The following is a 24,693-nucleotide window of genomic DNA, read 5'->3' on the forward strand; positions in this document are numbered from 1 at the left end:
ATCGCTGAAACAAGACACGTTTAAATTTAGAGGGGGGACGTCAATTTTTTGTAATTGTTTGCGCGAATTATGGGGGCTTGATTTCTTACTTGAACAATTTAGTCTAGTGTTTTAAATAACAAAATACAATTGCTCGGCGTGGATATAGCTTGAAATTATGTGTGCATGGCAGGGTACCCTCGCTCATGAAGCAATACGATTGGAGTAAACCATGCTGTAAGTGTATTTAGCTTCACAAAAACAGTTCGAATGGGATGTCTCACTTCTTTGAAGCAGTATCGCTAGACTCAATTTACGCTATAGTCATCAACAAGCCATACTTCTTGTGACGAACCACCTTTCAATTTAGTGGGGCCTTGGCCTCTGCGTTCGGCTGCCGTTGGCCCGCCGCTGGCAGCCGACCGCGGAGGCTATGGTGCGGCCGTGGCCTCCGCGATCGGCTACGGGTGGCTACCGGCGGCGCAGCAAATCGCGGAGGCCACGGTGCGGCTGTAGAGGATGCCGGCCACTACGAGAGAGGGCACCACACTTTTCCCACTCTCTAACCTGGCATTAGACTCCAGACAAAAGGTCCCTAGTAACGTTTTTCTCTGAATCAATCATGCGGAATTTTATGACGTCTTGAAGTATCATACTGTAGTACTCAAATCCGGGAGAGCAATTGGATATCTGATCTTGCAGCGACACAGTGCTCGATTTAGGAGAGCCAAGTGGTCCATTTTTCAGAGACTGCCCATAGACGCCATTGGAAAAAATTTATACGCTTAGTAGGATGCATCGTTTTAGTTACGCGAACGAAAATGCACAGGGATGGAGAATTAAAGCTCTTCTGCATATAACGGGGAGAACAATGAGCTCCCTAGTTTGTGTGAGGAGTTATGGATTTTTCATTTTTCACTCCCTTCAGTTACGGAGCGTCGCACCGCCACGGGCCGAGAGATGGCGCTGCTCCCCCAGATGCGCGTGAGCAGGATTTCTGGGTTCGATTTATGTTTTTTTCATTTGATTTCACTTGATTTCACGGCATCTTTAGTAGGCTATCCTCGTAGGGACCTCAATCTTAAGTCTTTGATTCGTTTGCATCACACTATCTGTAGTGCTTCCATCAATGATGCCTAACTTGTTGGTCCTATTGGGTTTATCATTGCATTAGTGTTCGCGATCCCTTCTGTTCGGGAGGCGCGGGGGACCATTCTATTCTGTTCTATTGTAGTGAAGATTTCGCCAATCTATTTCCCTTTCCGATTTCTTCGGTGGTGGCATCGGTGAAGATACCAGTTCTTCCGTTCCACTAAACGTCTTGGTGAATAGCTTGCTCGCTTCATTTGTATGTCACTGGGCGTACCCGCATGACTAGGGTGCAGCCTCGACATCTCTGGGCGGGGGCGGATACCTTGTTTTTCGAGAAACTGCCCTACAGCAGGGATACTGTAGGGCAGCTGTAGGACACCTCGTGAGGCGTGCTTACCTGCCCGCCAATGTCGGAGCACGCAGGTGTCATTTGCGGCCCACAACGCCTGCCTGATTTTAGATGCGAAGCATCTCATGCTCGGGGCTGCGTCCGTGCCTCTCTTGTAGTTGTTTCCGCCGTCCGCACGCCCACTGCTTGTGCCTGCCCAGGCACCGCTGATGATGATTGTGGCAGGATGCCCCTAGGGATTGGCCAACCAAATAATCCATCCCGATATAGCTTCGCGTTCAACCACCGTCGTCAACTTCCCGTAGGGGAACCCTGAGTACCACACCCCCACTGCGCATGCCTGGCCAGGCACCGCTGATGATTATTGTTGCAGGATGCCCTAGGGATTGTATTTGATGCGAAGCATCTCATGCTCGGGGCTGTGTCCCTCCTTCCCTTTTCGTTGTCGTTGTCCACCGTCCGCACACCCACTCCGCATGCCTGGCCAGGTACCGCTGATGATGATTGTGGCAGGATGCCCCTAGAGATAGGCCAACCAAGGAATACATCACGAGATAGCTTCGCGTTCAACCACCGTCGTCATCTTCCCGTAGGAGAACCCTGAGTAACCCGCCGCGGTGGCTCAGTGGCTAAGGCGTTGCGCTGCTGAGCACTAGGTTGCGGGTTCGATTCCCGGCCGCGGCGGCCGCTTTTCTGATGGAGGCAAAAAGCAAAAACGCCCGTGTGTACGAGATGTCGGTGCACGTTAAAGATCCCCAGGTGGTCAAAATTAATCCGGAGTCCTCCACTACGGCGCGCCTCATCGCCTGCGTTGCGTCGGCGCGTTAAACCCTACAATCAATCAAGAACCCTGAGTATTATGCGAGGCATTCCTCGTCTCCTCTCCGGCATTCCTCCTCTCCTCTCGGAAGCTCCTCTCCTCCGCAGGATTGCGCAACGAAGGGCAACACCTGCGGCACCGCGCGCGATAATGCGAAGCAGCTTAGGATTAGAGACGCGACGGTAGCCACCGCATACTCCGCTGGGGGCGCCACTGTAGCTCCGCGGTATAAATGACGCGCGCGCGCGCTCCGCTCCCCTCATTTTCCTCCCTGAACGCCGCGATCGAAGTGAAAACTAATGGGAACTAATAATGGGAAAACTAATGGGAGTCGACCCCATGGCTGCTTTGCATACTACTCAGGGTTCCCCTACGAGAAGATGATGAAATTTTCTGTTTTATTCACGCGCTCGTCGCAGCCTTGGCGGCCTTTCAGTCACGTCGAAGCGAAAGGAGGAGACACTTGGCTGCCATCATCGAGCGTTGCGCATCTTTCGCGTTTCCGCCGCCACATCTGGGGCATCCAGAAAGCGGGGCTGCGTCAGCACAGTCGCTCTCCAGTCTGTTCTTCCCCGTTGATTGTAGCCGAGTGTGTTTCCACATGCAAAATTCTTGGCGAACTCGACTGATTTAAGAAGCTCTTCGCCTAAACCGCCTCGAGCGAAAGCACGCGCGCGTTATTACAAGCCTCCGCACTGCACACTTGTAGCACGCCTGAATATCCTCAACAACTAACTCAATGGCCTTCAGGATTTGGCCGAGCGGCTATCGCACGCCCGGTTCACTCCTTTGTAGGACGACGGCTGGCCGCCATATCCCGAGGACATTGGGCCAATCCAGTCGCCATCTCGCATTTTTAACCACACCCCGCAGCCTCCCGGAAGTCCTGCATCTTCTGCACGGGCAACTCCTGCCAAGACATGCGACCTGTACGAAGTGCTCGCCACAAAGGCGCTGCTCCCGCGGTCCCGGCGGCTGCATGTTGCTAGTGTCTTTATCTACATCGACGCTGCCCTTTCCAACATGCTACAGCTGTTGCCTGCGACATCTCACGTGGCACCAGTGGCGTGCAAACGATTCAGTTTCGGGAGGGCGGCGGAGGGGGGAGTAGAGAGTGCATAAAACGGTGAAAAAAAAACTATAAAAAGTGAAAACAAGCAATCCCGTCCAAAGTAATTATTAGCAGTGGCTTAGCTCGGCTATGCCAGGATATACGTAGCGTGAGCTAAGGTTCAACTGGTTATTTTTAGCTTTCCATGTTGTCTAAGATTAGCTTGATTATCATGCTTACTGCTGCTTCAATGACACACACGCGGTATACGCATTATGGGACACATGTATCTTTATCAAGCGGCTCCGGCGCAGCGTCACCAATCGCCCCAGAGCTAAGCTGGTTCCACAGGCGCACGCCGGTTTTGCTGCAGCGCACGAGCCATCGGTTCCACACCCGGCTACTCCTCGCATGATCATCAAGTGACCGGGCCGCCGCGTGCGGAACGAAGGTCGGCGAAGAATCTGGGCGCGTGGGGTGAGAGAGAGGGAGTGAGAGAGAGAGGGGGAGAGAAACATTTATTTGTCAACATGGTTTTGAAACAAAGAAGGCGGAGCCTTTTCACGCCCCTCAGACGGCGGCCAGAAGTCCTTGGGCTCCGGCGGCGTCTTCGGCCATTTTGACAACCCGGATCTGTACGTCCGTATCGGAGCTGCGCAGAACGGTCTCCCACTGCTCCTCGGTTTTAATTACTAGCAAAGCCGCTAACGAATTCTTCTTCTGGGGGCATTCCCAAATAATATGGCGCAGGTCTGCCCTGCCCGTACATAGTTTACATTCGCTTGTGCAGAGACCCAGGGTAACAGTGGCTGTACATGACTGGATTGGGGAATGTATTTGTCTGTAAGAGGCGCCATGCTACAGACTGCCATTTGTTGCGAGTACAGTGAGGGGGAGGATACTTAACCCGTTCCAATTTGTAATGATTTAAAAGGTCTCTGTACGAGACCATGCGGTCCCTCCCTATCCCAGCGCGAGAGAAGTGCTCAGATGTTTCCTCGACGTGATCGGCTCGGTTAGCCAAACCTTGAGCCACGTCGTGAGTGTTCTCGTTACCGGGAATAGAAGAGTGTGCTGGCGTCCACACAATTTGGACCTTTTTTCGGTATTTGAAGCCGACAAGAATTCTCAGCGCCTCGGACGAGATACGTCCCTTTGCGAAATTCCGGATTGCAGTTTGAGTCGCTGACAATAAATTTAGCTTTCGTGGAGGCCATCGCCATAGCAATGGCCGCCTCGTCTTCCGCATCCGGCGAAGACGTCAGTATCGTGCCGCTAGTATAGGGAATCGCCGTTGCAATTGATAGCTACCACGGTCATGTCATCGCTGGCTGCGTATTCCGCGGCGTCCACGTAGACCACGTTCTCAGAGTTTTTGAGTCTCTGTTGTAAGCTTTCGCTCTTTCGCGTCTTCTTTCTTGTTGTGTTCGGGATGCATTAATCTTCGGTATAGGAGGGACGTGAATGCATTCCCATGCTTCACATGGAATCTCGCGTTTGGTGCCGAATTGAGATTCGTACCGAATGCCTAGAGTCATTAGGGCGTAACCACATGGAGCGATTTTTGCTAGCGACGCGACAAGCGATAGCGACAAGTTGTCGCCGCCGCTTGACTTTCCGCCCGCCGATGCAACCACATGCAGCGACAAGCGACTGGTTGTCACCCGGCCGTTGGCAACCAAGGGAGCGGGGCGAGAATGCTTTTTGTTTACAGGGGCCCTATTCTCGACTGCACAAATTGCCGGCAATTCAGGCAATTTTCCGGAAGTCTTTTCTGATTGGCTTTCAATTTTGGTCACGTGCTTCCGGTTGACAAAGCGGTTGTGTGTGCTGTCGTGATTTTGACGTTTCATGTCGTCTACGGACACCAGTTCTAAAGTTTGTCTTACTTCTCGTTACTAAAGGCGCATAATTCTTGGCCGGCAATGAAAAACCAGACTAAATGCAGCGGACATGACAACGTAAGCCTGTCTTTGCTATTCAACAACAATACTGCTTTTAATACACACCCCCTCTGTGATTGGCTGAGAAAGCGTGACGTAATTTAAACAGTTGGCGGGAACGATTACGTCATGCATTGGCAACTTCAGCCTGCGTAAAAGTGACGTAATGCTACGTAACAGCTTGAAAATGGCGGCTGTTTTTGTCGCAAAATACAAGCAAAATAGGGCACAATATTGCCCCGGCTTACGGCGCCGCGAAATGTGCGGCAATTTGCAGCAGGCGGAGTTTAGCATGCGCGCTGTTTAAAGCGTGTTTCCTACCGAAACAAATTATAGTTTTAACTGCTTCCAAGTCAGCGATCATGGAACATAACATGCAGTATTTTGCTTTTATGTTTGGCAATGAAATAAAAATTATTTGTTTGGCGTAACCGCAACATAAGAGGGCAGTACAAGCCTCTCCATGACAAAGAGAACCCAATGCATGGCATTTGTCCATACTTGTCCTGGTACGCTGTTGGGTCACATGATCGAACTCAAGGTAAAAATAACAAAGAAAAGTGACTATTTGGTTCATTACAGTGCTGATTGCAGTCGAGCTTGACGAATGAGTGAATCAGCGACATCGGTGCGCTCCGCGGTTATCAGGCGTAGCGCTTCGCTGCTCTTATGTTTCATAGAAGCGATGGTCGCGGCCGTCTTTTTCTGTGATCACGCCATAAACTTGTAACATAGCAGCAGACGATGGCGTGGCGGCGGTGGCGGCAGGGAAGGTGATAACGCAACAAAGCTTGCATTGAAGCAGAGAGCCCAGCTTTGTTAATAAAAGCGATTGAAAGAAATAAATAGCTACGGTAAAAAAAATTGTGTGATGTTCTTTAACTCGACATCCGCCTTTCGCTCGCTTTTGGATCAACGTTACTCGATCGTCTTGTGGTGTTGGCGCCAAATTTGACCTTCAGAAATGTGTTTTTCTTGTCAGCCTCTGCTACCGCCTTAATTTTTATAGTACATGCCAAGTGTTTTTATATCTTTCTTGCACAATATTTAATACATTGGTAGCGATCTTTATGAGTGACTCGTCAAATTACACTGCATGTCGTCATAGCTATAGGTGCAGCACGTCACTGATTGCTTACGTCGTGCTTACGCAAAAAAACATGGGCGAAATGCCGGCAATTTGTGCAGTCGAGAATAGGGCCCCAGGATGGTCACGAATGCGAAAAAATATATAAATACAATTTACAATTACATCTCCTAGCTATAATTTAATGAAAACGTAGCCAGTGACGTTTCTTAAATAGTAATTATCAGTTGATTTTACACTACAACAGGTCCGCAGTCCCGTACTCCGCGCTTGCGCAGAACGAGCGTGGGTGAACAAAAAGGCGCCAAAAGGGTCCTGTCGGTGGTTTTGTCGTTTTGTGTAGAGGTGCGTAGATTTCATTTTGCTGGCTATGGAGCGCAGAAATCGTGCTGCCAGACTGAAGGCCCTGCTAATTCTCAGGCAACTTTCCGAATGCAATCGCACTTGCTGGGTGCGACCAATTTGGCGTAAGCGCGCCTTGGAAAGCGAATACTTCACGGCGGTAAGTTCACCACTCGTTTTTTGAAATTCCGTTACACAAGTTTATTGGTTATCCAAACGTCGTTACAGATCGAAGTCATGAAGGATGGCGACCCGGGGCTGTTCTACAGCTATTGCCGGATGTCACCAGAAACTTTCGACGCCCTTCACGGTCTAGTCGGCAAGAGGCTGATGAAGGAGTAGCTCTGCAGGGAACCGCTGTCGTCCGAAGAGCGCCTCGCTCTGACCCTGCGGTGAGCCCATGGCCTTCGAACGGCAGATTGTTTTGCGAACAAGCATTGTATTATAAAAGCAGAGTTATCTAGAAGTGCACTTCTTGTATACTCGTTGTAGGTACCTTTCCTTGGGAATCCGCATCCTGGACGTCGCCATGGCATTCCGTGTCGGAAAAGAAACCGCGATATAGGCCATTCACCTGACTTGCCTGGTGCTGCGAGAGCAGCTGTCTCCCATATACTTTAACGTATGAATACTGAGCTCTGCGATGTCGCGTCTAGTCCATTTAAATGCACTTAACCTGACGGACAGCAAACTCCTCTCCGATCAGGATGAATGCGACCCACACCTTCACAAACCGAAGTACCCTACTTTATTTTAATCAAACAACCCTGCCACCCTCCCCCCCTGCTCTTTTATGGTGGCCCTGATGCTTGTGCTCTTCAGAATGTGCCTTGTCATCATGGATATTGCATCTGGCCATCACTCAGCAGGAATAGACTACACTTTCAAATGAATACGGTGTCTATATGTATTGTAATGAAGAGAAGTGAAAAAACTAACGGACTTTGATCGTCCAATCGCTGTTCGGGTATGTGCCGGAAGCATCAGCTGGCATCATCTCTGTGCGTCCATGAGGTCAGATCAGCGATCCCCTATCCGGTTCACCTGGAACAGACTGCGCTGCTTCCCGTCTCTCGCTTTTACTGCTTGTTAGCAATTAAACCGCTTTTCAAGTGGTGGAAGTGCTGGGTACGAGGTGAACCAACCTGGAGCTTCGCAACCGCACCGTACCAATGCCCGTCAACCCCGTCGACGTAGGTCAACAGCCACGATCGCCGGTGCCAACGGTCATCTGTGCCAGCCCCATCCGTCAGCGTGACCCGCCCTTTTTCACCGGCAAAGGTAATTATGATGCCGAGGATTGGTTGTCCACATTCGAGCGAGTGAGCGTCTACAACAGGTGGGATGACAAAGCTAAGCTGAGCAATGCGGAGTTTTACCTTAGGAAAGTGGCTGATGTCTGGTTTCGGAACAATGGCAGGACCATCAAAACGTGGGGCGAATTCAAAACCCTCTTCGCAGAGGCGTTCGACAGGCCAGAGTTGCGGAAACTGCACGCTGAACAGTGTCTTCGCGTACGCGCGCAGCAGCCCGGTGAGAATTTCACAAGTTATATCGAAGACGTTGTGGATCTCTGCAGGCGTATCAACATGGATATGTCTGATTAAGAAAAGATTCGGCACATACTGAAAGGAATTGAAGACGACGCGTTTCAGATGTTGATGTCCAAAGACTCAAAGATCGTAACTGAGATAATTAAGCTGTGCCAAAGCTATGATGAGCTGCGGCGGCAGAGGAGTTTTGTTCGACAGTCGCTCGGGACGGGCGCAGAACTGTCAACTTTATCCTTCAGTTCTGAACAAGCATCGCTTGAGATGAGGAATAAGTACTTCGTCCGGGAAGAGGTCGCTCGGCAACTTTCGCTGGTACCTTTTGTAGAGCAGCCTGCACCAAGTTTGCCTCAAGCTGTTCAGCGCACCGTCAGGGAGCAGGTCCCCGAAGCCCTATCACCTGCACACCAGTCAACTGCACCCGCTGTCCCGCTGACTGTTCCAACCATGGCTACCATAGCACCGCCAGTGACCGCTCCGTTGACGTACGCCGAATGCGCTGCAAGGGCTGCCCCGCCACTTGTCCACTCCTTTGTCCCCTCGTTTGGACCCTACATACCAGCGCCTGTGACGTTCACTCCTCAGCCAGTCTCCCAGTTCCGCCGTCCCGCGCCATTGGCTGTACAGCAGATGAATCCGTGGCGCACTCAGGACAACCGACCTATATGCTTTTCCTGTCGTCTCCCAGGACATGTAGCACGTTACTGTCGCCGTGCAATGCAGCAGGTTGAAGCATCTCATAGCCCAGTGCATGTTTCCCGCCAAGCTCCCCGTCGCGCACCTGCGGGACCGCCGTCACCATCCTTTCAATCCGACCATCAGACGTTCGCGAGTCAGCGATCGCCTTCTCCTCGTCGCCGCTCCATCTCTCCTATGCGTCGTCAGTCAGCGCCTCATGACGCGGGAAACTAATTCCCGCAGTTCCGGAGGCATGAAATGCGTACGTAGCAAAATGTCAAAGTCCTCATGTATCTCCGAAAAATGTCGTCGACGTTGTTCTTGAAGGAGTTCCTATTCTTGCTCTTGTCGATACTGGTGCCGCGATTTCTGTTATGAGTGTGAAACTATGCCGCTATCTGAAAAAGGTTATGACGCCACTGTCGGGACTTTCGCTTCGAACTGCAAGTGCTGAACATGTGTCACCACTGGCTGCATGCACTGCTCGAGTAGTAATCCAAGACACTGTCTACACCATCGAATTCGTTGTTTTGTCTTCATGTTCCCATGACGTTATTCTTCGATGGAACTTCTTGTCAAGCCATAACGCAGTAATTGACTGTGCCAAGGATGAGATTGAACTTATTTCCCAGAACGATCCGCCGCTGTCTGAGCATTTTTTTGGTGGATGGAAGATTACCGTGGACGAAGACGTCGATATCCCGCCGCTAAGTTCCGTAATGGTTGACCTTGCTAGTGCGCCCGTACCCGATGGACCTGTCCTATTCACACCAGGCGACCTTTTTGTTAGCCGGAAGGAGTTGCCACTTCCATTCGCCGTTCTTACAGTGCAAGGTGGGCGTACGAGAATGTTTATCTCCAATCAAACCCACTGTTCTGTCAGCCTGCTCCATGGAGAGTCAATTGACCATGTTGAAGCTATGCGCTCCATCAGCCGCTTCGACGTTTGCGATGATCCCGCTGCGCTTTCGCTTACTGCCCTGGACTTGTCCATTTCTACCGACGCTTCACTGTCCGCCGACGTGTTCAAGCAGTCCCTGGACGCCGATTTGGATCCCACACAGCGCACGCAGCTTCTCGCCCTTCTTAAGAAGTTCCGTTCTTCCTTTGACTGTGCGCAAGCTCCGTTGGGTAAACCCCGCACGGGGCACCTTGAGCAATCTTGGTGACGGTACTGGCGATACCGCGGACCCCGAGCCCCCAAACATAAGCTGGATCCAACCGTGGTGATGTGTTTTTAAGGTGAAGGGTAGAAACCTCTAACGGTGGCCGTCGGAGCCCAGGTCAAGCTCCGGCGGATGGGCTGCCTGTCTGTTTACCAGGCAGGGAGCTCCGGGACCTCCTCAGCTATCAGGGTAAGGTTGTGGAAGAAAGTACCCCCGTCTCCCTGCTTCTATACTATGATATATGGCATTTTCTAAACCCCCCCAGACGTGATCGGCCCCCTAAAAGGGGCCGCACCGAAGTTTCATTCCCACCTCTGTCAACAACTGTCGTTTCAACAAACATGAATAACTATTCTCGTTTTCTTGTGATCGAGTCAGCTGACCCAACGAGACCCGTCGCTTCACTTTCGGTATTCCTTGTCTCGAAATTTCTGCAAAGCACATTAGGTGAAAAGTATGAAGCCGAAAAGCTCAGGACAGGAGAAATCCTTGTCGAACTCAACAATGAAAAACAATCCCGCACACTTCTTGCCCAAACTCGCATCCATGATCTCGACATCAAGATCACGCCCCACCGGAGCCTGAACAGCTCCCAGGGTGTGATTTCAGAGTCGGATCTGCTTACAGAAACAGATTTCGGCCTTCTTGAAGGTTTAAAGGACCAGGGCGTCACAGCTGTGCGGCGCATCACGATGCGCAGGGACGATAAGATAATCCCAACAAAACACATTATCCTGACCTTCGACCGTTCGACACTTCTGCATGATATAAATGCAGGCTACATCCGATGCTCTATTCCACCGTACATACCGAACCCGCGCCGCTGCTTTAAGTGCCAGCGGTTCGGGCACAGCACAACCTCTTGCCGCGGCAAAACAACCTGTGCAAAATGTGCAGCGCAGGACCACCCCACTGACTATTGCAATTCTGACAACCTCACATGTGCAAACTGCAGGGGCCCTCATGCGGCCTACTCCAGGAAGTGCGAGGAATTCCAAGTGGAAAAGAAAATAATCCATCTAAAAGTGACAGAAAACATCACCTTCCCAGAGGCGCGGAAGAGGTTCGCCTCTTTCCCCCTGGGGAGGTACGCCGACGTGGCTCGCCGGGGGGCGGAGCGGCGTCTGGTTTCAGCGGGGACCCAGTACCGCGAGTCGGACTTGGTCCCACCCGCGCCCCCCCCCCTGGGTTGCCTCTGGCCGCCCAACCCGCCACCACGCCGCTTGCTGAGGCAGCAGCGGTTGTGGTGGCAACCTCTTACGTCGGGACCGGTGCCGCTCCCGTCCGTGCCTCCCCATCGTCCAGTGCGTTGGAGTGTGCCATGGACACCACGAGCCCCGCACCGGCTCCCACCGCCACCGCACCGCCCGTGCCACTTCTGGTGCCTCCGACACCACCGGCGGTGGCGGCTCAAACGAAGGGCCCATGAAGGGGGGCCAAGTCCGGGGGGCCCAGTTCGACGGGCACACCCAGGACATCGGACGACGAGATGGACGTCGTGCCGTTCTTGCCTGCAACGCAGCGCAAGGAGCGGCCTCCGACGTCCAAGCCTTCAGATAGGCCGCCCAAAAAGCCCAATCCAAGAGTCACAGTTCCGAAAGACGACACATAAACATACACACTCCAGTAGCTCTCACACTAAATAATGGGAAGAGAAAATATTGTTCAATGGAACTGCAGAGGCCTTCTGAATAATCCTGACGACGTGTATGAGATTCTGCATACCAATCAGCCAAGTGTAATGTGTGTTCAGGAAACACATTTGAATTCTAAACACCCAAATTTCTTGAATAGTTACCGGGTATACAGGAAAGACAGGGATGGCTGCACACACTCTTCTGGCGGTGTAGCCATAATCGTCCGGAAATCCTTAGCATGCCACCCTGTCACCTTGAACACTATCCTTGAGGCTGTAGCAATACGCTTAATAATATTTAATAGGTTGATAACGGTATGCTCCATATACATTCCTCCTGATGTTTCACTTATGAGCTCCGACTTCGAGGCGCTGGTTGACCAGCTGCCCGAACCATACATCCTTACAGGCGACCTTCATGCTCACAACTCCCTTTGGGGCTCTTCCAGAACGGATGCCCGAGGTCGCCTGATAGAAAAATTCCTTACATCTTCTGGAGCATGCCTTTTCAACAATAAACAGCCTACATACCATAACATAGGTCACAACACATACTCATTTCTTGACTTGGCTATTGGCTCCGCAGTTCTCTTTCCTCTTGTCGAGTGGGGAGTGGGAACTGACCCATATGGCAATGACCACTTCCCCACCTCACTCACATACATAGGTAAAGGCCCAAGCAGTCTATCTTCCCATAATAGGTTCAATGAAGCACGAGCTAATTGGAATACATTTACACTGATATCCAAACTACACCACTCATCCATAGGACACCTACACGTTGAAGAAGCTACCCAACTCCTCACGGCGCACATCCTCGACGCCGCCGAAAAGTCCATTCCCCACGCCTCTGGAGCCCCGCGCAACCAGCGGAGGCCGTGGTGGAATGAGGACTGTAGGCGGGCGCGAGAGGCCCAGAACAAGGCGTGGGGTATCCTTCGTCGGTACCCCACGTCGGGTAACCTCATTTTGTTCAAACGGGCCAAGGCGTTCGGAAAACGTGTGCGCCGTGAGGCAAAACGAGAGAGTTGGCGCACCTTCCTTACATCCATTAACTCATACACAGATGCACATAAGGTATGGGCAAGAATACGCAAACTTAAAGGACAACATACACATAGCCTGCCCCTGGTCAGTACTACAGGGGACACACTCGAAGACCAGGCTAACACTCTTGCACAACACTTCCAACACGTTTCCAGCTCCGCACACTACACAAACACTTTCCTGAAACAAAAATTCTTGTGAAAAGAAGTCCCTACATGACAATAACAGGTCAAAATCTGGTGACAATTCTGAATTTACACTCTATGAGTTGAGGGCTGCACTGAGCACGTGTAAACCTTCAGCTCCCGGCGCAGATAAGATTACATACACCATGATACAACACCTACACCCGGACACTCTTGAAACACTCCTACACGTATACAACAACATATGGCTTTCGGGGCACATCCCAAAATCTTGGAGGGAGGCTATTGTAGTGGCGTTCCTGAAGGAGGGTAAGGACCCTTCTTCTCCCGCCAGTTATCGACCCATCGCCCTCACAAGCTGCCTGGGCAAGCTTCTCGAGAAGATGATCAACAGGAGACTTGTGTACTTCTTAGAGTTCAATGGTCTTCTCGAGAGCTGCCAGGCCGGCTTCAGGGTGGGGCGATCCACAAACGACCAACTCGTCGCCCTTGAGTCGTATATCAAGGATGCGTTTGTCCATAAACAGTTTTGTGCTACGGTGTTTTTTGATCTCGAGAAAGCCTACGATACCGCTTGGCGATACGGGATACTTTGCGACCTAAAAGCCTTCGGTGTGTCGGGAAATATGTTTAATACACTTTGTAGCTACCTGGCGGAGCGAACCTTTCGTGTGAGAGTTGGCACTGCCCTTTCAAATGTTTTCCTGCAGGAAAATGGCGTTCATTGTTCATTCTCAAGAATGCACATTGTTCATTCTCAAGATGAACTCACTTTGAAAGGCGTTGCCACGAACCATTTCCTGTACAGTATATGTAGATGATGTGCAAACATCTTTTGAATCATGCAATATGTCAATCTGCGAACGCCAAGTCCAGCTTGGTGTCAACAAACTAGCAGGCTGGGCAGATCAGAACGGTTTTAAGCTGAACCCAGTCAAGACCACTTGTGTTGTGTTTTCCAAAAGGCGTGGGATCAGGCCAGATCCAGACATCAAACTGAATGGTGTCTCGATTCCAGTCAAAAAAGAACACAAGTTCCTCGGTATAATTCTTGATGAAAAACTTTCGTTTATCCCTCATATGAAACAACTAAAACAAAAATGTCTGAAAACAATGAATATCCTTAAGGTTCTCTCACACCAATCCTATGGTTCCGATAAAGAACTCCTGCTGCGCTTGTATACTGCTTTGGTTGGGTCTCGTTTGGACTATGGCAGTGTGATGTATGGGTCGGCGAGCAAAACGGCGTTACGAATGCTTGACCCAGTACTACACTTGGGGCTACGGCTTGCGTCGGGTGCTTTTCCCACTAGCCCTGTCGAGAGTCTGTATGTTGAATGTGATACGTGGAGCCTTGAGAACCAGCGAACGTACATGGACTTACTTTATGCTTTTAAAATTTCATCGCTGAATAATCATCCTTTTTATCCTGTCCTTAACGATACATCCACATCTGTGCTGTTTGTAAATCGCCCGTCCGTTACTCCGCCTTTTTCACTTCGAGCGAGAGAGCGAGCCTCGGATCTGAGTGCTTCGTTTTTAGACGTGTACAGGTCATCCTCTTTAAACATTTTACCGCCTTGGCAAGTTCGCCCTGTGTCCTGTGACCTTTCTTTTATAAAGCTTGACAAAAATCGGGTAACGTGTGCTGCAATACTGCAGCAGTTTCTTTCTTTGCAGTTCAAATACCCACGTACTGAATTCTACAGTGACGCTTCTAAAACCTCCACTATGGTGTCGTGCGCTGCTCATGGTCCGAATTTCAATGCAGCCAGAACCATGAGCGTGCACACAACAATTTTTTCAGCAGAAGCGTACGGAATTTTACTGATTGTACGACATATCCTTGAAAATCAAATTCCCAATTCTATCATCTACACAGATTCTTTGAGTGTTGTTCGCGCATTGTCATCGCATACACCCCCCAAAAACCACATAGTTAAACTTGTATTCAACACTATCATGTCGGTGTATGCGGAGAAGCATCGGATGCTCCTCTGCTGGGTCCCAGGACACGCTGGGATCGCTGGGAACGAGTTGGCAAACGAGAGGGCCGGTGCTGCTGCACTCAGGAACACTGTAGACATAACAAGCGTACCATATACAGACCTCAAGCCACACATAAGACAACATCTGCGCAGAACATGGCAAACAGAACAGACAGACAACAAACTACATGTAATAAAGCCACACTTGGGACGGTACACAGCTGACTCACACAACAGAAACACAGAAGTCGCTTTGGCTAGGCTACAGATGGGGCACACGCATGCAACTCACTCGTATCTGCTGACGGGATCTCCTAGACCCCAGTGCGGCAGGTGCGGAGAGGCCCTATCCGTAGTGCACATACTAATAACATGCAAGGCACTTCACACCACACGACGCAAACACTTTCCAGAAACCTACAGACAACAAATCCCACTCCACCCATCGCACTTCTTAGGCGATGAACCAATGTTTACTATCAAACGTGTTTTTAATTATCTATCAGAAGTTAAATTTCTGAACCTCATATCGTATCATGCATAATCACAACCTGGCCCTCTACACCAGCCATCCTCATTGTCTTCATTTGTTTTCTGGTGCTATTCACTTCTAGTATTGACTTTAATATGTGGTAGCTAACCATCTTTTTTTTGGCGCTCTTTGCCCCAGTTGGCCTTGCGCTATTAAAATGCAACCATCATCATCATCATCCGTTGGGTAAAACGTCAACAGTCACCCATCACATCGACAAATGCGATCATGCTCCCTTGCGACAACGACCCTACCGTGTGTCTTGGCCGGAACGTGGTGTTATTAGTGAGCACGTGGATGACATGCTACAGCGCGGCGTCATTCGGCCGTCCCAAAGCCCATGGTCGTCGCCCGTGGTCCTCGTGACAAAAAGGATGGGTCTTTGCGCTTGCGTGTTGACTACCGTCGCCTAAATAAAATTACCCACAATGACGTTTATCCGCTCCCTCGCATCGACGACGCTCTCGATTGTTTACACGGTGCAGAATTCTTCTCGTCCCTTGATTTGCGCTCGGGCTACTGGCAAGTGCCGGTTGCGGAATCGGACCGCCCAAGACCGCCTTTGTTACCCCGGATGGTTTATATGAATTTAACGTCATGCAATTTGGCTTATGTAACGCACCTGCCACATTCGAGAGAATGATGGATAACATCTTGCGTGGTCTCAAGTGGCATATTGCCTTTGTTACTTAGATGACGTCGTCGTATTTTCTCCCGATTTTGACACACACCTAACTCGTCTCCACCAGATCATGGCGTGTCTCACCGCTGCCGGCCTCCAACTAAGCTTAAAGAAGTATCGTTTTGGTGCGCGCAAGTTGACTATTCTGGGCCACGTTGTTTCAAAAGATGGTGTGTCACCTGGTCCCGATAAGCTACGTGCTGTCGCCAACTTTCCCAAGCCGACTTCCTTCAAAACCCTCCGGAGCTTCATCGGGCTCTGTTCCTATTTCCGACGCTTCGTCAGAAATTGAGCTACCATCGTTTCCCCCCTAACAAGACTGCTGAACGGTGATAACGCTCTTTCTGCGTGGTCCCCTGATTGTGATGAAGCATTTTCTTCCTTGCGACGTCTGTTAATCTCACCACCTATCCTCCGGCATTACGACCCAGCAGCTCCTACGGAGGTGCACACTGACGCCAGTGGCGTCGGTCTCGGTGCAGTGCTTGCCCAACGGAAGCCCAACTACGACGAATACGTTGTAGCGTATGCAAGTCGAACTCTCACAAAGTCCGAGCGAGATTATTCCGTGACCGAAAAAGAATGATTGGCCATAGTGTGGGCGCTCACTATATTCCGCCCCTATATTTATGGCCGCCCCTTTGATGTTGTCACCGACCACCACGCATTGTGCTGGCTGTCGTCTCTCAAAGACCCCATGGGACGACTTGCTCGTTGGGCCCTCCGTCTACAAGAATTCGACATTCCTGTTATGTATCGATCCGGCCGCAAGCATTCTGACGCAGACGCCCTCTCTCGCTCCCCGGTGTCCGCTGATACGGCACACCTCAGCACAACAGACTCTACCTTGTCGTCGCTGACTCTCTCAGACATGGCTTTCCAGCAGAAAGAAGATCCATAGATCGCTACTATCGTCAACTTCCTGTCTTCACCGTCAACCCTTTCTCAGCCTAGGGCCCTGCGTCGCCAGGCTGCTCACTTTGCCATTCGCGACAACCTCCTCTACCGCCGCAACTACATGCCGGACGGCCGCAAGTGGCTCCTTGTGTTTCCACGGGGTCTCCACGCGGAGGTGTGTGCCGCTTACCACGATGATCCGCAGAGTGCTCACGCGGGACTCTTGAAGACCTATACCCGACTTCGTCAAAGATACTACTGGCGTGGTATGTACAGCTTTGTGCGAAGATTTGTTCGTGTCTGTACTGATTGTCAACGACGTAAGTCGCCTGTCCCTAAGCCAGCCGGCCCGCTGCAGCCCCTGCCGTGCCCCATTCGTCCGTATGAGCGCGTTGGCATTGATCTTCACGGCCCACTGCCATACTCTTCTTCTGGTAACCGGTGGATAATTGGGGCAGTAGATTAACTAACCCGCTATGCCGAAACAGCAGCGCTTCCCGCTTCCACGGCACGTGAGGTTGGTCCATTCATTCTGCACTCCCTCGTCCTACGCCAAGGTGCACCACGGGAACTCCTAAGCGATAGGGGGCGTGTATTCCTCTCTCAGGACATCGAAGCGCTCCTCGTAGAATGCAAAATTGTGCACCGCACCACATCCGCCTACCATCCCCAAACCAATGGACTGGCAGAAAGATTCAACCGCACGCTTGGGGACATGATCGCAAAGTATGTCGTGCCCGACCACTCGAACTGGGACTCCGTGCTACCGTTCATAACGTTCGCTTACAACACGGCCGTGCAGACCACTACAGGTTTTTCACCTTTCTTTTTGTTATACGGACGGGAGCCATCGTGTACAATGGATACCATCCTTCCCTACAGCCCTGATCCGTCCGAATGCCATCTCCTTTCCGACGCAACGCGCCATGCAGAAGAGTGCCGCCTGCTCGCACGTTCGTTTACATCGAACGACCAAGCTCAACAGAAGCACCGTCATGACCAGGAGCACTCATCGACTTCTTACAGTGCTGGCGATTTCGCTTGGCTGTGGATACTATCTGCCACTCCTGGTCTCCCCTCAAAGCTCCTTTCTAAATATCATGGCCCCTACCGTGTCATCGATTCTTCCTCCCCCGTTAACTACGTTGTAGAGCCACTGAAGCCAACGGAAGATCTTCGCCGTCGCGGCCGCGAAACTGTCCACGTCTCTCGCCTAAAACCCTATTACGATCCCCTTGTGCTGCACTCACCGTAGGTCGCCAGGGTGGCTCTCTCTTCGGCGGAGGGTGATTGTAATGAAGAGAAATGAAAGGACTAACGGACCTCGATCCTCCAATCCCTGTTCGGGTGTGTGCCGGTAACATCAAGCTGGCATCATCTCTGTGCGTCCTTGTGGTCAGATCAGCGATGCTCTATCCGGTTCACCTGGAACAGACTGCGCTGCTTCCCGTCTCTCGCTTTTACTGCTTGTTAGCAATTAAACCGCCTTTCAGTATATATAATGTTATGCTGATTAGCAAACGTCCGGGAAAAAAGACGGAAAACTGCAAAGAATATTATGGATACATGCAGGAAAAAAAAATTCAAAGCAAAGGTGAACAGTCGAACGTTTTCCTTCCAACATGCACTCAAGCGAAACCCACATTTTCACGAGTACGGATTTCTGGGCTAGTTGGTGATGCTTTGACGAAAAATTCATAGCGCATAAAAAACAAGGACAGAGAAGAGGAGAGACAACACGGAGCGCACTTTCAACTGAGCGCACTTCAGAGTTGAAAGTGCGCTCCGTGTTGTCTCTCCTCTTCTCTGTCCTTGTTTTTTATGCGCTATGAATTTTTCCACATTTTCACTTCGCTTTGCATGTAGTATTTAGGGCAGCATACCTTATCTTTGGTTGCAGGCGCCCCGTCAGAGACAGAGTGGAGGGACGGTGCGAGTGGCTACTGCGGTGGCAGTTCCCAGCGGTGGCAGTTTCCAAACTGCCTGGGTGTAGTGGATGGCAAGCACGTCCAGATAAAGTGCCCCAGGAAGTCGGGAAGCCTGTACTACAAATATAAGGTAAACCATTGGGGAAAGTCTTTGGCAACGCAAAATATACACACATATTGTAGAACGAGCTTCAGGAGCGGGTGTTTACGGAAAAGCAGAATCTATCAATACGCCGGGTTCGCACCTTTATTCGAAATTCTGTGCCATCGCAACTTTTTGGGGCATTCAAATTCACTGAGTGGAATTACTTGTTTTGTTTTGCGGGTATGAGGAAATGTCCGTGTGGCGATTGAGGGAGGAGCCCACGGAGACATGGTATTACATTTGAGGCTCGTATCGGGGATTTTCCAGCTGCATTCCTCTCCATACGGTGCGTGTTTCTTGGGGACGGGGGGAGGGACTGTGGTGGAGTGTCGGTGAAGGACGTATGTGCTGCTTCTCCCGCGTAATGGTAGCGGCATGTAGCTGAACATGGCTCTGCCTGCTGGTGTGAGTGTGGGAATTGGAGGTGGGATAGGATTCTTGTAGTCCCTCCCATGTATTACCGACATCAAACTGTCGGCGTTTTCGTGCGTCATCTTTGTCGAAACTCCAGGGCTGCATTTTAGCCTTGGTGTGCGACAATGTGGAGTTTTAAATGCAGAGCATTTCAGTAACTCACGATGTCACCCGCGTTGGCGTCCGTGGTCCGCACCGCACCCCTCCCTACTATATAAAAAGAAAATACTATCCGGCGCCCGGTTTCGATCCCTCGACCCTGCGGGCAGAACGCAATGTACATGGTGCGCTTCCCACTACGCCACAAAGCCGACACGGAATCGGACGCTACCAACGCGCCTTATATCGTTGACGCATTCAAATTACTGCTGACGAGCGCTTTCTCGTCAGCAGTTGCCACAGGTGCAACAACATTAACGTAACGCAAACTACTTAACGTCGTGCGCCCCCGGAAATGCTCTGCATTTGATCGTGCTTCTTGCGAGGGGGATGTTTATACAGGAACTCCTACTTCTAGCGGACTCCTGGCGCCCTCTTTCTGCCATTGTAGAGACTATGAGGCGGTCTTCGAAGGGCGCCAAATTTGAATTTTGCTTCAAATGAGTTGCTAGAGCGGGGCTGGCTCTTTGTTTATACTTGTGTGTGCGCTTCTTAGCTGCGCGGACGAGCTTTTTCCCTTTTACCCTCAGGCGGCAAGGGTTAACTTTGTGCAAAATGGCCTACCTAGACCACTTTTTGTAAAGTTATAGGGGCCACGTATGTCTAGCGTGTCTACCTGCACGCTCCCCTGGTTGGGCTCCGTGGTGGGCGGCCAGCGTGGCCACCGAATCAGCAGCTAAATTCATGGCTAAAAGTAAAGCACCTCTTGATCGGTCCCTGAAAAGGTCCCGGACCGAAGTCAGTTCTCAGTACCTGCCGCTAAAAAACAGTGACAACTTCGCACAATTTTTTGTCGTTCAAGGAGTAGAGGAGTCAATGCAGACAAAGTCTCCCTTTGCAATTGCCAAGGGCCTCAATCAACTAGTGGGGGACAAACTACAACGCCAGGAAACTCCAGAACGGAGATGTACTGGTAGAAGTGCACACCAAAGAACAGAGCGCAAAAATCATGGAACTCACAAAAATCAACGACACGAACGTGACAGTGACTACGCACCGTTCACTAAATTTCTCTAAAGCCGTGGTCTCCGAGTCCGAGCTGTTTCACTGCTCCGACGCGGAGACAGAAAACGAACTTGCAGAACAAGGGGTGGTTGCAGCCAGGGTGTCGACCCGGAACCGGAACCGAACCAAAAACCGGAACCGAACCAAAATTTTTTCTTTTGCAGATCGGGGGGCCCGCAAGTACGGTGTACGTAACACAGCTAGGAAGGGCAGCATACATGATGGCAGTCAGTGCCAGTGTAGACAAGCTGAATGGGAAGGTAACACTTGAGCGGGGCAACTTCAGGTTCAACGGATGAACTTCGAGCCTGGTGTCATTTCCGCAGTGCAATTCAACAGGCCCGGTGTTGAGGGTGAACATCTGGTGAAGTCTTCGCCCTTGCATTCTGTGAAACTCGGTTGAGATAAGTGCAGTGTATTGCACAAAAACGACGGGATTAGGTCACGTGAGCCAGAAGTCTGATTTCTATTCGCTAATATTCTCTCCGTACTATCATCTTCTGTGCATCCAGCCGCTATGCCTAGCATGATCCCTCATATAGCCCGTTTGTTTAGTTCTGAAGTTGTCACAATGTTGGGTGGAGTGTCAGCGGCAGACGGACGCACGGTAGCCGACAATGCACTTGGAATGCTTTAAGATATTTCCTAGGAACGCAATATTTAGCTTTTGCGGCATTATTTTCCTCTGTAACCGTGACTGATAGATGCTCATGTGGCGAGATGGGGCACCTGTACCACTCTCGCGCTAAAATCTGATTTATGGCACCAACGTAGTTTTTTTAACATAGTCTCATCTACCCGCCTGGTGACACAATTTGTGGGGTGTAGTGCCACTTGTGAAGTGCCGGTTTTCCATTGCAGGGAACCTTCTCGATTTTTCTCATGGCCGTTGTGGACAGCCGCTACCTGTTCACGCTCGTCGACGTAGGTGCTCCTGGACGCCTCTGCGACGGGGGAATCTTCAAGGACTCCCCCATCGGGCAGCGGTTGAACAAGGGTAAGCTGAACCTGCCCAGAGCACAGCAGCTCCAGGGAACGAGCACCCTGGTCCCCCATGTTTTCATTGGGGACGAGGCATACCAGCTGAGACCCGACTTCTTGAGGCCGCTGCCGGGCACCCGAAAGCGGCCTGAAGAAGTCATTTACAACTACCGGCTCAGCCGTGCAAGGTGCAAGTTGCACTGTGTAGAAGTTTCTCTTCCTCAAACAGGCCACAGACGTAGTCTGATGCTGATATTTTTATTCTCTCAGGTGTCATTGTGTGCGTTCTGATTCCACACACACAAAAAAAGCAAATACCAGTGGCTTAATTTTTGTCCCTAATAACAAGTGTGCATGCATGATTTTTTTCCGTTCGCAGGAGGTGCGTTGAAAACGCATTCGGCATCCTCGCCTCCAGGTGGTCCATCTCAGTCCGTGCAATCTCAGTCCGTTTCAGTCCGTGCAATGGTGAACATGGTTTTGTCTTTGCTCGTCACAGGGGTTGCGAGAGTAAATGAATTTGCGGCGTAGACTACGTAACTTGAGCTTGTTTGAAAGCAGGAATAATGTTGGGCCATCCCCCAATAGCAAAGCTAACGGCAAAGTTCACTCGTGAAAATGAGTAATTACTCCACAGCAAAAGCGAACCGAATAAACAAGAGAGGGCAAAGCGTCCGAGAACCTGTTTGTTCATGCCACTATGAAACATTGCGGGCAGCAAAGCCAGGATCGCACAAAAATGAGCGACTAAATTCACCTGTGATAAGCTACGTTTCTTGTGCATATTATTCTATCTGCTAGTAACAAGTTCAAAAAATTTACTTTTGTTCATTTTTAATTGCTTATGGTGACAGATTATGGCAAGCAGCTGTTGTGTTACACTGTGTCTGCGTTACTTAACTGAAATAACCAGTGATTTTTGTGTTCTTATTCTAATTCGTGTGTTCTCTTGCTTTCAGCCTTTGTCTCGGTGTTTGCGCTACGGTTCAGCAGTGATTTGTAATTTTGTGTTCCCTGTTGGTCCTGCTACATATTTTGCTGTATTTGAAACTGCGTGGTCAGTAGTTTTTGCTTCCTTAGGTGTCATGTCTTATTATTTTGTATTTCTTCTCTGCACGCTGCCATTAGTGTACGCATGAGCGGGTGCATTTGTGTTTGCGTTGTATGCCCCTAAATACGGTGTGATGTGGTATTCCTAGCTCATTTTACTGTATAAATCCGAATTTTATGCATGTGCGTTCTGCACTACATTTTGAATGTATACTTTTTACATGGCCTGTATATTAAGGGGCACGGACCCCGTCAAGCCGCTTTATTGGCATTTTGTCCATGCTCCTGACATCTGTAAGTGTGTGGATGTCAAACAGATTGACACCGGCAGACTAAATTGCGCAAATGTGAAATAGAAATGCAAAGCGAAGGTGGGAGAAGGCACCTAGAGCCTGCTGCCTTATCGCTAAGCCAAATCCAACTTTCATAGCTACTCATAGACGTGATGAAACGGAAACCATAACCACCTTGAAACCGAAAACACGATTTTTCAGCCGTTTTCAGGCATGGCGCATAATGGCGGTCGTTTCTAGCTGTTCAATTCAGGTGTGCCACCGCAGAACGACGCTGATAAACGAGCTTGGCGCGGGATGGTGCAGGCACACATTCGACGCTCAATGGCGCAGCTCTTCACCCCTGCTTATTTTTATTGTGACTGACAACGTAATCTACGAACAAGGCAAAATATAAGTATTAATTGTTCATAATGAAAAGTTCCTTCCACTCAACGTGGTGTGTCTGCTATAATTAAGCCCATATGCTCCAGGCACGTCAACTCAAAATTCACAGTGCTACACAGTGCTGGAGCCGGCTGCCTCCTCTGAGATCTCGTTGGCACATCTCAACAGTTCCATTTGGATTTTGTCACCCAGGTTCTCCAGACAAGCGCCTAATTTTTGCTGCTATTAGCAAGCCGCAGTACTCCGACTCGTCGGGCTTTGTTGAGATCACCCGCGTTAGCTTGGAAATTTCCGCGTCGAACTGCTGCTGCCTTTCCCGTTTCTTGGGAGGAGCAGTGAGCACTGGCAGACTGGGGCCAGTTGCCACCACCTCCACGTCGCATTGTGCTGGCACATCGTCGCGCTCCACCCACACAATCGCCGTTTCTTGCGCGCCATCTTCGTGGTACATGGCAGCAAAAATCTGCTGCGCCTCAGTGGGCTCCTCACTCTGCTCTCCAACGCTGTCCTCATCGGCCAGCGGCTCGAGGTTTCCTGATGTCCTGAAACAAAAACTCCATCGTTTGTTTTTTCAGTTCTTCCATTCGGCATATGAGACTAGATTTAACAAATGGAAAGGGAATGAAGTATGAATATAGAAGGGAGGGAAACAGGTGTATGAAAATCAGAGATGAGAGAAAGCAGGAAGAGCGATCAAGTGTAAATGCATACAGTTCAGGCGGACATTTCATGACCTGTAACAACTGTCCTTCATCCAGTGGTTGTGGTCATCCAGTTTGCACAACTGTGGACCAGCCTGTCTTAGCCCATTGTCCCTATCTGGACACATCCACAAAAGACGCTTGGCATCGTCCTGAGCTGGGACAGGTATCCGGAGCAAGATTTTGTTTTCCTTGGGTGAGCCCTCTTGAAAAAATTCGTATATATGCATACGGAAAAGATATGGTTTCCGTATCTATACACATCGAAAAGATACGCTTTCCAGTTGATTTCCGCATGCTTCATATGGAACTCATATGGCATCCGTATAAACGATGCGGAAGTCCGTAATGGATATACGGAAATCTTTACGGGCAATACGGAGACTCGCATATGGATTATACAGAATCTGTATGGACGATATAGAAGCCCCATACGGAACTTACGGAATCCATATGCAAAATACGGAGCTCCGCATAAACGACTGCGGATAATACGGAAAGCGACATTTGGAAAGTGTCAAATCCGTATAAGCATACGGAACCTCCACACGAGCGATATGGAGGATATGGAAGGTGACGCACGGTGAAGCGCCCAAAATATGCGGACTCGCGGCTAGGCAGCGGATATGCCCAGGAAAACAATCT

General features: G+C 50.3%; 1 pseudogene; it reads left to right on the plus strand.

Annotated features, from left to right (window-relative positions):
• Positions 1-939: 939 nt before the first annotated feature.
• LOC144160584 (uncharacterized) lies at positions 940-21,859 on the plus strand (annotated as a pseudogene).
• Positions 21,860-24,693: the final 2,834 nt, after the last annotated feature.

This window comes from Haemaphysalis longicornis, unplaced genomic scaffold (genome assembly GCF_048455015.1).
Source record: "Haemaphysalis longicornis isolate Haplotype H1 unplaced genomic scaffold, Haemaphysalis longicornis Haplotype H1 scaffold_1, whole genome shotgun sequence".
Lineage (NCBI taxonomy): Eukaryota > Metazoa > Arthropoda > Arachnida > Ixodida > Ixodidae > Haemaphysalis > Haemaphysalis longicornis.